We start from the raw sequence: 14,166 nt of genomic DNA, 5'->3' as shown, positions 1-14,166 counted from the left end.
CAAGGGCCTTTGCAACAACAAGGTCCAATTTTTATATTATAGGAGCCCTAGTTGGCTCTCCTTGCATGACCTTTTGAGTCAAATCCTACTCCTTATTCATAGAAGTCGCCTTATCAGGGGGATTCGACATTGAAGATTGTAGGACATGTTGTGGAGCTTGATCTCAGATGGAGTCTAAACTGATGGTACAAAATTAGCACTAGGATATATGGCACTTCTTTTTGACCTTGTGTTGTTGGCCATATTATACTCACTTGTATGATTCATTCCACAAAAATTGGCCTCCTACCAATTCAAAAAGTTGTATCTACCTATGTATGACTGGGAAACTCAACAAATTGTTGCTACCCTGATGTTGTTGGCTCCTCTTGTGCTACTAGGGCCTAAGAAAACTCACCATTCTAACATGAGGCTTGATTATAGGGATGACTGAATGGAACACACCAATCTTGCTCCTAAGCAAGATTGTTCTATAGAACACAAGATTCCACTGAGAGGGGGGGAGTGAATCAGTGTTTTCCAAACTTAACCCTTTTAAACTTGACTATGTGAACTGGTTAGCAAATCTCACAAAGTGATTATACCCATGAGATAGGAAGAAGACCAAAATGCAAGCACACACAAATACACATAACACTGGATGTATGAGGAAAACCCAACATGGGAAAAGCCTCAGTGAGAAATATTGCTAGAGTCTATTGCTCCAATCTAGCCTCACAATAAACACTGTATTACAATATTTAGGGATTCAAACCAAGGAGCACTAACCCCTCACTTAGGGAACCAACCCAAGGAGCACAAACCACTGATTTAGAGCACCAACCCAAGGAGCAACAACCTCTAATTTTAGGGCACCAACCCAAAGACCACCAACACCTGCACCGAGCTCTAACTCAGTGATTACAATGATTGTAAACAATAAAATAGTAATATCTTGGTTACACATGAGTTTTGTAACCTCTACATATAATTTCTTCACTAATTTAACTCTTCTCTATTCTTTTACCGGTTCTCTTCTTAAATTGATCCTTCTCTCCTTCACTCTCTACTACAACCTTACCAGTTCAGACTCTACCTCTTCTTTATTGGTTTACTATTCTCTGATCCACTACCTTTTGTCACTACCAGTACTCTTCACTCTATAGGTTTTGTTTACTCTACCAGTTCTGTTCACTCTACTGGTTCTGATTCCTCTTCTACTCAGTCTATACCTCGCCTAACCTCCCCTGATTATCACCTTGCATTACTTCATACTTTGATGCCTCCTTACTGGTTGGAACACTAACAATTCATTTGACTGCTACAATCTTACCGGTTACTTTGGCCTCACCAGTTTAACCATCTGTTAAACCCTTTTACCGGTTTCTCCCTTCAACACACTTAGTCGCTTCAAGGTTTAGAACTTAAACACTCAAACTATTTTGTATACACTCTTCACTTACTTCCGACATCTAGTATCCAACCTCCTTCATCATCCTTGATAGCAACAACCACTTAGATCTTAAACTTGCATATTTATACTCGGGATTTCCCGCCAAAATGGAAACTCAAACTTCACACCCTAGGATTTTCTTCCCTAACTCAAATCTGTATCAAATCTGATTGGATCCCTTCTTTGAGATTGACAACCTATAATAGAGCACCCATCACCACTAATCTTGTTGCTTCCAATACACATTTGCAATATTTAGAAAACATGACAAACTGATCATCAACCTGCTTCTATCAGTCACATTAAATGATCTACTTTTTTACCTTCTCTAGGTCAGATCTACAACTAGATGTCCCTCATTGATCATTGCATCATGTATATCTTCAGTCTACATTGAGCCACAACCCTTCTATAAATAACCAATGATTTTTGCAATCGACATTAATATTGACCTACTCACCAACTACTCCACCGATGCATGGTTTATCCTTCACTACACATAAAACACTTGCATCCTACATGTCATCATCATTCGCATCCACCTTAGCTCAGGTGTTTGTTCAGACTACACTACCAATGTATGCTTCATACTACCAGTCCATCTTTATCTATCGATACTCTAACCCTGCAAGCATATCTTACCTTCCAATTTACATAGCCTACCATTATATCTTCATGCCATCATCTTCTTTGTTCTATCGATGGACCATATTAGCTTAGTCCTTAGTAGGTATCCATGGGTGAGTTATCATGCTCATCTCCAACTGAGCACAACCATCCACTTGCCTATTTTCTATTTGAAATGATGTACCACTGAGAGGGGGCTGAATCAATGGTTCTCAAAATTTTCCCTTTAACAACCTAGAGGTGTCTACCAGTTATGGGATCTACAACCCCTAACTTTTTTATGGGCAACAACCCAAAGGAGCTACAACCCTTGCTTTAGGGCACCAACCCAAGGAGCACTAACCCCTACCTAATTTATGGGCTACAACCCAAAGGAGCTACAACCCCTGCACCGAGGTACAACTTAGTGATCACAATGAAAACATCAATTACAAAAGTAGTTGTCTTTGTTACAAGTGAATCTTGTAACCATTCCATATACCTTACTTTGCTGGTGAGATACTTTCTTTGCTACACCAGTACACTTCTCCTACTACTCTCATTTGTTGCTTCATAGTCGGTAAACTCTACCGATTCACCTCTACTCTCCTTCTACTTTACTAGATCTCCTCCTCACTACTCTTCTCTTCACTAGTACTACACTCTACCAGTTCTATGTCTACCTACTCTACAACTTCCTTCTCCTCTGCTCTACTGATATGAACACTACTAGTTCTGATCTGCTACCAGTTGAACACTTCAACCTGATTCACCCTCACTCATAGTCTCTCTTCTCAGGTATACATTGAGCACTTAACTGATTTTCTCTTGCATGTAGAAGTAACACTCAATCACTTTGTATCAGCTCTATCCTCTTCTCTTCAATAGCCCTACTCTCTCATCTAGTGATAACCATCTTTGATTTTTGCATGCCTATTTATAGACTATTTTTCCCATGAAAAACCAATTTAAACTATGGGTAGTTAGGGTTTACTCACTTACCTTGAGGAAAACCAAAACCAATTAGATCTTGCCTGATCTGATTGCCTAGACAGCTATTTCCTCATCACTGGTATTGTCTTGCCTTCTTGATCACACCTTCTATCTCTGGCAATCCACTTTTTACCCTGTCAGCTAATTTCTTGGGCAAACACCAAGATTTCTCTCATTGTTTCCTTCATCCACCTCGATCTTCTCAATCACTCTTAGATAGCTCTCAGTTGTCTTCCAGACGTTGAGCCACAAACCTCTGCAACAAGTCCCTTGATTTGTGGGATTTGCCATTAATATTGACCATCTCTACAACTACTCCATTGGTGCACACTCCATCAACAGCTGTAGAAAATCTGCCACCTTGAATCCTTGTGGCAATCATTGTGATCATCTTCCATCTTGTATCTTCATGTCAGTCCAAGTAGGATCACTAACCAATCACTCTACAGGTTCCTCTTTTCTATCAGTTAACTAACCATGCTGGTATCTCACATTCTACCAGTTGACTCCTGATGTCTGCACTTTGTTGAGCTATCGGTGGAACACCTAAACCAATATTTAGACATGTCTATTCAAGGCATGGACATTCCCATAAAGTGGGAAGACATCTACATCTGCACCTTGCTCATAGTACCGGTGGACTTATATACCAGTAAACAATCTTGATGACACCATGTCATCAACCTTTAATGAACTCCAATTTTAATCCAGCCCTTCTATTCTGATTATCCTGAACCATATCTCAGTCGGTTTGTCAAGTTGAGAAACCTAACGCTCTTCATCTGTACTGGCATCTCAACATGCCTTCTCAGTTGGTCCAGTGCATATCCCTAATTTCATGTGCTTGATGCACACCTCTTCTTCCTTATTTTACAAAACTATGATGCACACAATGCATAATAGGAGATAAGTTCAATTTACCGGTGGAGTGACACCTTTTCATCTACATCCTACAATGTACTCATATGACTTCCCTATTTGTGCAACATTTCTTCAAACATGCACATGTGATCTGGTGTTGGCACAACCACCATTAGTTATTGCTTCTCATGATGACTACATCTTCATCTGATGGGAGTCCTATTTTTTTGCAACCTCACAGCATACCGGTGACCTACTCATTCTTCTCCTCTAGTGTTGATGTGATTTAGGTAACATTCTACCTCTTCATCACAAACAACAACTCAAGCACCTTGGCCATCTAGCGTGTACACCAATCATGAGCTTTGCAAGCTAACAACCACTTACTTGGTTGATCTTACTTCTCCATGTCAACATATCACTTACTAGTTGACATCCTTTCCTTACTGGTGACACACTATATCGGTACCCATCACCCTACCATCTCATCCGCACAAGTCAGACACTAACTTGTGTACCGGTGACTCCAATGGTCATTCATCCTTACCTTACCGATGTCCTGCAACACATGTTGATATCAAAGATATTCCAACCTATACTCCTCCTTGACAGTGTTTCCTATACATCTCTTATACAAGTAGTCATCCCATACTGATTGATATCAATGACAAAACAATGCCAACAATCTCCCCCTTTGGCATTGATGTCAACTCATGTAGTATCTGACATACTACATAATCTTTCTCCCCCTTTCTCTAATCCATGGATTTTCAACATATGTAGTATGTTTTATACTATAGAATCCTTCTCCCCCTTTGACAATAATGGAAAAGGGAACTGTCAAGATATCATTCCTCCCTGTATTTACTGGTCACTAATAGAATTCTTTGTCCTCATTTTTCTTTACTGGATGCATCTCCTCCATTGATACCAATTGTTACAAATTATTAAATCTTCTCAAGTCACAACACTTGAGATGGATGACTCATCCATCAACTGACAGTAATTGAGCATGCAAATTTTATACCATTTGTTAAAATACTCAATTGCAGAGGGATGTGTCAGTGAATAGTACTCACCTATTGGTCAAACGACATCACCTCTTGTTTGATCCCAAATTTTGTTAGGAATCAAATGTGATTGTACTACCAATACAACTATCCAACTAGCAAGTAGGAATGAAATGTGATTGTACTATGAATACAACCAGCCAAATGATAGGTAGATACCCCTTACAATAAAATTTTCCTGGGTATTCCTACTGTAACTTTTCATCATCTGCAGTTTTGGGTAGTCAATGCAATTACTCTTCAAAGTTCAAGCATTCAGGATTTGCATCATAGCCACTTGAACTCCCCTTGAGTCATACATCTCGGGCTCTCCACTTTAGTCAGGTCCAATATCGGGACTCCAATGTCCTCCCTATACTGATTAAGTTGTATCTATGTGGTCATCTGATAATATTTCAGCTCCATTATATCCACTATGGCTTATGACATGATCCTATGACATGAACTTCACATTCCATGCTACCAGGGCTATTGCAATGATCTCCAACTTTATTGTCTTATATAACTTGCAATTACCTATTAGCATTTATGTCGGTAACATCCTGCACATACTGGTTTCTTGTATTGATCCATTGTCACTACAAGAGCATCTTCCTATGACTCTTGACATTTTATGTCACATTGTATCTGATTCCAATTTTTATCTTGTCATATATTGATACAATAGTAGTGATCCAATCTTTCATACTTGCAACAACATGTTCTTCCATGTTGCCTTCATCACTAATAGGGTGGATGATAAGTTCAGTGTATTACTCCCCCTAAGATCCTGCATCTACTTTAGGCCTTAGGAGATAACACTTGTTCATTGAATGCACAGTGTCGGTCCATGGTATTCTTCATCCATACCTGCTTGGTCTCATTCATCTTCCCATTTTTAGGCTTGGCTGTAGGTCTTTCCTTCTTCTATTGATGGGTCCTTCCATTTCCTAATTCTCCAACATAGCCAAAAGTAGTGCTATAGTAGCACACAACATTCATCCCAACTTCATGATTGGGGAATCTCTTGACATACTAGTTTGAACATCTTCTTCTGGTCATGTTGTTTTGACTGGCAACTGAAACCAGTGGACCTCTTACTCCTACAGGGAGATTTCTCCTTTGGTTCCATTCAGGTCTTTGACTTCCATATTCTCTATGTCCAGCTTTCTGCAAAGCATAGTTATTATACTAGCCTTTATGCGACTGCAGGTTCCTCTTCCTGCATTCAAACTCTCTATGGCAAAAATCATTGCAGTTATGATAAACAACATTTACATAACCAGAAGAGGAGACATGCTTGTATCTACTCCTAGATACATTTTTCTTATATGCATGATGTCTATGAGATCCTAGATTTTTCCTTCTAGATCTCTTTCTACATTCTTTTGTCATATGGCCATAGCCATTACATGCAAAGCAGTAACCAGTAAAGGATGGCATATGAATTACAAATTTATTTTGCCATGCATGGGGAGATCTTACCAGTTTAGCATCTCCATTTCTTCTTCTTTGAGAATGGATCCTTGGTTGTACATTCAATGTAGCTCTTTTATCTGGTTTCTTCTCCCACACTTTCTTTTCCCTATGGGTGGTAGCATTTCTTTGTCCCCTGTCGGTAGGAGGTCCTCTTTACTGCTTCCTCGATTTCTTTCTTCTGGTGAAGCTATCTTCTCACATCTTCCCTTTACCTTTGGGATCAACATTGTTCCTCCTTCTTGCAGCACTGATCTTCATTCTTGTCTACAAGTCTTCACCGGTTGTTCTTAGGTCAACCTTCTTCCGAGCAGCATTTTTGACTATGAAGGTTTGGCCTTTGTTTTCTCCATTTGAGGAGGTAAACAAAATTTCATTGTGAGGGACATTCTTGTTGGTGGAGCATTCACCGACATTGCTTCCTAATCCTTCAGTGTCCTTGGCATGCTTCTGCTTCTTCAACATCTTGTCCAAGGCATCACTACTGCCATCAAACCGGGTTCTTACCTTGAGCTCATCCTAGCTTTTCTCAAGGTCATTTAAGAGAACCTTCATTTCTCCATGCAGCTGTTGATATTCTTCATATTTAACTTCTAGCCTAGATGCTAGATCTTCACACCAACATTCCTTAATGTTATCCTTGTGGGACTTCAACTCTAAGATACTTTTCTCAGATTATTCAAGGCATTTTGTCAGTCGGTTCCACTCTACTATAGCAACATTCTTGAATAGCTTGTATTCCCTTCTAACTCTACTAAGTTCTTCAAGTGAATTTACAAGCTCTCCTTCAAGATCAACCTCAGCTTCATCATTTTCTTCTCCTTCACTCCCAAATAGATCTTGATGGCTGGATCTATCTGCCATGTCTTCTTCTTCTTCATCATCACTACCAAACACATATTTCTAGTGGGATCTATTTCCTTTATCACTCCCAGATGTGTGCACCTCATCTTCTAATTCTTGAGCCATGAAGAGGTGGGTTCCTTCTTCATCACTGCTATGGAAGCATGAGATATATTTCTCATACTGTCTTCACAACCCAATCCTATAGTAGTAGGCTCATTTCCATATAGCTTTTTTAGTCCATCCCATAGATTTTTTGTTGATTTACATCTATCTACCTATGAGGAGACATCATTGGTAAGTCCACTAAATATATATTTCATGGCTTCTTCACTGCACAAGCATCTTCTTTCTTCTTTAGATCTGATGGGAGGACTGATATTTCTAGGGAGACCATTAACAACTACCATCCAGACATCATAACCTAGGGAGGATAGGTAGACTTCCATTCTACAACTCCAAATGGCATAGTCTGATCCATTAAGCACTAGAGCAGGGATTGACACTAAATAGACCATTATGTCCTTAAGCAAGAATCTACCCAAGTTGGAAAAAGCTCATCTGACTAGGAACCTGTGCTCTGACACCAATTGTTAGACACAATGTACCACTAAGAGGGGGGTGAATTAGTGGTTCTCAAAATTTTCCCTTTAACAACCTAGAGGTGTATACCGACTATGGGATCTAACACAATGTAGACTTACGGGTTACTGGGGAGACATAAATACAAATGCAATCATAGAAAGGGACATCACATAACACTAGCATGTATGAGGAAAACCCAACATGGGAAAAACCTCGATGAGAAATGTTGCTAGAGTCTATTGCTCCAATCCAGCCTCACAGTAAAATCTTTGTTAAAAAGTGTAGGGCTCCAACCCCTAACTTGTTTATAGGTAACAACCCAAAGGAGATACAACCCTTTCTTAAGGGCACTAACCCAAGGAGCACTAACCCCTACTAGATTTATGGGCTACAACCCAAAGGAGATACAACCCATGCATCGAGCTACAACTTAGTGATCACAATGAAAACATCAATTACAAAAGTATTTGTCTTGTTACAAGTGAATCTTGTAACTATTCCATTTACCTTACTCTGTTGGTGAGATACTTTCTCTACTACACTGGTACACTTCTCCTGCTGCTCTCATCTGTTGATTCACTACTGGTAAACTCTACTAGTTTACCTCTACTCTCCTTCTTCTTTGCTAGATCTCCTCCTCACCTCTCTTCTCTTCACTGGTACTACACTCTATTAGTTCTATGTCTGCCTACTTTGCAACTTCCTTCTCCTCTACTCTGTCGATATGAACACTTCAACCTGGTTCACCCTCACTCACAGTTTCTCTTCTCATCTATATGTTGAGAACTTGACTGATTTTCTCTTACATGTAGAAGTAACACTCAATCACTTCACAACAACTCTATCCTCTTCTCTTCAGCAGCCCTACTCTCTCATCCAGTAGCAACCATCCCTAATTTTGGCTTGCCTATTTATAGACTAGTTTTCCCACCAAAAACCAATTCAAACTATGGGTGGTTAGGGTTTCCTCACTTACCTTGAGGAAAAACAAAACCAATCAGATCTTGCCCGATCTGATTGCCCAGATAGTCGTTTCCTCATCACCGCCATTGTCTTGCCTTCTTGATCATGCCTTTTATCTTTGGCAATCCACATTTTACCCTGTCAGCTGATTTCTTGGTCAAACACTTAGATTGGTCTTTTTTCCTTCATCGACCTCAATCTTCTCAATCACTCTTAGCTGGCTCTTAGTTGTCTTCCATACCTCAAGCCGCAAACTTCTGCAACATGTCCCATGATTTGTGGGATCTTCCATTAATGTTGACCAACTTTGCAACTACTCCATTGGTACACACTCCATCAACCACTGTAGAAAGTGCACCACCTTGACTCCTTGTGGCAATTATGTTGATCATCTACTAGATTGGATCATCATGTTAGTCTAGATAGGATCACTAACCAATCACTCTACCAGTTCCTCTTTCCTACCGGTTAACTAACCCTCTCAGTATCTCACATTCTACCTGTTGACTCCTCATGTCTGCACTTTGTTGAAATATCATTGGAACACCTAAACCGGTCTTCAAACATGTCTATCCAAATCATGCACACTCCCACAAAGTGGGAAGCCATCTGCATCTGCACCTTGCTCATAGTACCGGTGGACTTACATACCAGTAAACAACCTTGATGACACCATGTCATGAACCTTCAACGAACTCCAATTTCAATCTAGCCCTTCTACTCTGATTAGCTTGGACCATATCTCAACTAGTTTGTCAAGTTGACAAAACCATCACTCTTCATTTGTACTAGCATCTCAACATGCCTTCTCAGTCGCTATAGTGCATATCCCTAATTTCATACACTTGATGCACACAATGCATAATAGGAGATAAGTTTCACTTACCGGTTGAGTAAAACCTTGTTGTCTGCATCCTTCTATGTACTCATGTGACTTCACTATTTGTGTAGCATTTCTTCAAACATGCACATGTGATTTGGTGTTGTCACATTCACTATCAGTCATTGCTTCTCATGATGACTGCATCTTCATCTGGTGGGAGTCTTGATGTTCTGCAACCTCACAGCATACCGGTGACCTATTCATTCTTCTCCTCCAGTGGTGATGTGATTTAGGTAACATTCTCTATCTTCATCACAAACAAAAACTCAAGCACCTTGGCCATCCAGCATGTACACCATTCATGAGCTTTGCAGGCTGACAACCACTTGGTTGATCTTACTTCTCCATGTCAACACATCACTTACCAGTTGACATTCTTTCCTTACTAGTGACATACTATGCTGGTACCAATCACCTTACCATATCATCCACACAAGTCAGACACTAACTTGTGTACTAGTGACTCCAATGGTCATTCATCCTTACCTTATTGGTGTCCTGCAACATATGGTGATATCAAAGATGTTTCAACTTGTACTCCTCCTTGACAGTGTTGTACATACATCTCTTATACCCGTAGTCATCCCATACTAGTTGACATCAATGAAAACACAATGCCAACATGTTCTCTTACCAGCTGACATTTCTCCTATCTTCATATCGGCAACCACCTTAGGATCACTTATATCAACAATATTCAGCTGTGTCCAACCATGGTAGCATCAATCTCCATCTGATCTTCTAGCATACTGGTAGGTATGTTTACCAATGGATAATACTCTTGACTATTGTTGGTTGACACAACATGTGAATAGTCTCCAGGGCTCATTACTCCATCACATCGATGACACGAAAAACATGAAAAAATTAGATATCAGTCATCAATAGGCATCTATGTTGTTGTCAGCAACCCAGAGTGACTACATGCCTGTAAGTGCTGCCACTTATCCTTCTCTTTTCTTTGCATAGACCTCTAAAATTGATTTTCCTAAGTGGGAAACTCATCACTCCTTATTCCTCCTTCTTTGTCCTGGTAGCTCATCATGCCTTAACTTGTTGAACTAGTGCATATCTTAGATTTCATGCACTTGAGGCATCCTCATGATCCACTATGATCATCTAGTATAAGCCTTCAATCACTTGCCTTAAACTTTTATGTTTGTCTTATCTCAGAGGGTTATGATACATTCCATACATATTGGGAGATAAGATAACCATTACAACTTACCAGTGGGAGTGGATTTCTATTGCTATTTCTTCTCCTGGTATTGCACCATTGAGACTTATTTTTAGTAGAGCACCCATATCATCAACCTGACATATGATGCAATGGACTTTCCCATATGTCTTCCTTGCTCACAGAGATATCTATATCTTTGACCGGTGGGAGTCTTTCTATATGATATCTTGCATAAAGGTTGCACTACACTTCTCCATTAGCTTGTCCTTTCTTACTTTCCTATCACAGACTTACTGGTTGGCAACCACATTGCCAACATATTACTCACCTGTTGATATTGTGATAGTGGTCTGCAATCTTACTTACCGGTTAACACTAACTCATCTCTCCAACTTACCAGTTGACTTGTATACCGTTGACACCAACAACCACTATGTCAGTTGACATCAATGGCAGCAATACCAACAATGTCTCATACCTATGGTAATGCTATACTGGTAACATGCTATATCGGTTGACATCAATGACAACACAATACCAACATGTTCTAAACTAGCACTATAACTTTTGAGGTGTTTGCAGTTGTGGGATTCAAATTGTTCAAGGGCCTAACATTTCTCCATTGGTTCTACCCTTTAAAATTAGGCCTCCGTTGTTGATAATTTTGGTTTTGGGGATGATAAAGCTTATTGATAGCCTATGAAAACTATCTCTTGATTGAGACCAAATCATTCCCAAACCCGTGCATCTATTGGCTAATATTTTGTACTAAAACCTTGAGCTCATGAATGTTAGAAGATGGAGGAGTTGTAGGTGTCAGCATTTCACTCGTAGACACCATTGGTATTGTGCTAAAATAGGTTGTTGGGTAGGAGCCTCTATAAATAAGGGCATTGGGGGCCTAGAAGACAACTTTGTTGCTTGATTTAAGTAATTTTCTTCCCTTATGGAAGTCTCATAAGCTAATGGGAGATTATTTCCCCCATGGATTAAATCATTGCAGCTATATCACCATTCAAAGCCTTAAGATAATATAGAAAAGCATGGTTTGATGAAGACTTCACCAAAGATGGGATTGTTGGTATTGAGTTGTCATTGATGTCAACCGATATTTTATGCTACTGATAGGGTATGTAAACCTAGTATAAAGAAGATTGAACCAACATAAGGAAGATTAACATGAAGGCATGTCAACTGGTATGGTGGAAGATAAAACTAGTATAAAGGCATGGAAGACAAGCAGGTATTGAGACTGTTAATGACATCACTAGTAGGAGGTGATATGAAGTTGTGTGTTGGCATGACAAGTTGTAACTGATATGAAGACTGGATTAATGTTTGTGATAATGTTTGTGATGAAGAGGTAGAGTATCAAAGAGATCACAAACCACCAAAGGTGAAGTTGAGCTACTGGTGTAGTGTATGCTACCAGGTAGCAGCAGGAGAAGGTTTTACTGGTAAGGGTTTGTGGCGGTATCAGGATTTGTTGAATGAATGAGCATGAACCAAATCAACGTCGGTGGGTCGATTGTCAATATGTTTGATAAGTGGATGCTAGTTGGCAAAAAGCCAGAGGTCAGTGTGTACATCGCTAAGGTGTGGTAGGTGAGGTTGTTGAAAAGTTGCTTGACGTTTAATGGACTGTGACTGTTATGGGTTGAGTTACAAAGAGGTTTTGGCTTGAGTCAGGACATATCTAGTTGGATCCATGGAGTGCACTAATCGATGCAGGATATTTGGATAGAGATTGAAGTGGGTGAAGAAAATCATCAAACTATTTATGGCAAATGACCAAAAGATGAGCTGATAGCTTGAATGCAGATTACTAAAGATGGAAGGTGTGGACTGGAAGGAATGATGTTGGCAGTGATGTATAGGAAATCATCTCTGAAACATGATTTGAGAAGATTTGATTGGATATGATATGACTCGTTTGGTGAAGAATAAACCCTAGTCGCCCTTTCTTTGAATTGATTATTGGTGGGAAAACTTTAGTTTAAGGATGACTCCCTAAGATAGATAGTTGTGGCTACTGAAGGGGGAAGGATAGAGTGAAATTTATATCTAAGAGCCAAAGAGATAAACACTTGAAGTGTTTGTGAGTGAAGATTGTACCTATAAAGAGAAGTAGGGTAAACCTATATAAGGAACAAACCGACAGAGTGAGTATAGAACATAGAGGTGACAAACTAAAAGAAGTAGTACCTGATAGAGAGTGACCAAGTGTGAGTTGAATTTAGAAGAATAGAGGGAGAGAAGATTAAGAAGAGTTAGAACCAGCTTAAAGGCTAAGTTGCAATCTATGTTGACTTGACATAAACCGGTAAAATAGGAACTAGTAGTGCAAAGCTTTGAAGGGTTGCAAAATTTTATTTGTAGTAGGGATCTCATTTGTGTATTTGAGTTTTCATATTGTTTTCACTAAGGAGGTGCTTAGTGTAGGGGTTGTAGCTCCTTTAGGTTGTAGCCTACAAATTTTGTAGGGGTTGGTGCTCCTTTAGGTTGGTGCTCATAAATCAGGGGTTGGTGCTCATTCGGTTGGTGCCCTAAAATTTGTAATCAAATCTTTTCATTGTGAGTTTGGATTGGAGTAGAAGATCTCTAGTAGCTATTCTCACTGAGGTTTTTCCCACATTGGGTTTTCCTTGTACATCTAGTGTTATGTGTTGCATCTTCATGTGTGTGTTGTATTAATCTTGTAGATATTTATCCTACACACCTTGTTTGTATTGTTTTGGTAACCGATCTGCATTTTGTTTATTTCATATTGAATCGGTATAGCTCTGATTAAGTAAAAATTGTTTAAATCACTTCTTCACCCCCCCTCTCAGTGATCCATTGTGTCCAATAAGGATCCTATCCCATGTTTTTAGGAATATAATTGAAATCACCCATGAACTCATGGAGTGCTCTTTTAATTATGGTCAGCTTCTCCATAAGTGACAGATGGTCACTTTTCTCTTCAAAATGCTTGCATAGATTTTCTTCTAACTCATCCCAATTACGAATGGAGTTAGGAGCTAGCCCTCTATACCATTGGAGAGATTTTCCCTTGAAAGAGGAGGCAATAAGCCTCATTGCAACATTGTCCTCAGTGACATCAAACACTATGCAAATACGTGCCACATCTTGGATATGTTCTTCAAGGGAGGTAGATGTTTATGTTGGAAATCAACACTCATTCGATGACTTCCGGTAGTTGCTCGATTTATGGTCTAGGGTTGTCATTGATGGAAACACTTCTTGGTGATTCGATCTGGCAACTGTGATTCATCTTATCCGGAAGTAATAGTTA

Source organism: Cryptomeria japonica, chromosome 4, assembly GCF_030272615.1.
Source record: "Cryptomeria japonica chromosome 4, Sugi_1.0, whole genome shotgun sequence".
Classification (NCBI taxonomy): domain Eukaryota; kingdom Viridiplantae; phylum Streptophyta; class Pinopsida; order Cupressales; family Cupressaceae; genus Cryptomeria; species Cryptomeria japonica.
This window is presented reverse-complemented; position numbering follows the sequence as displayed.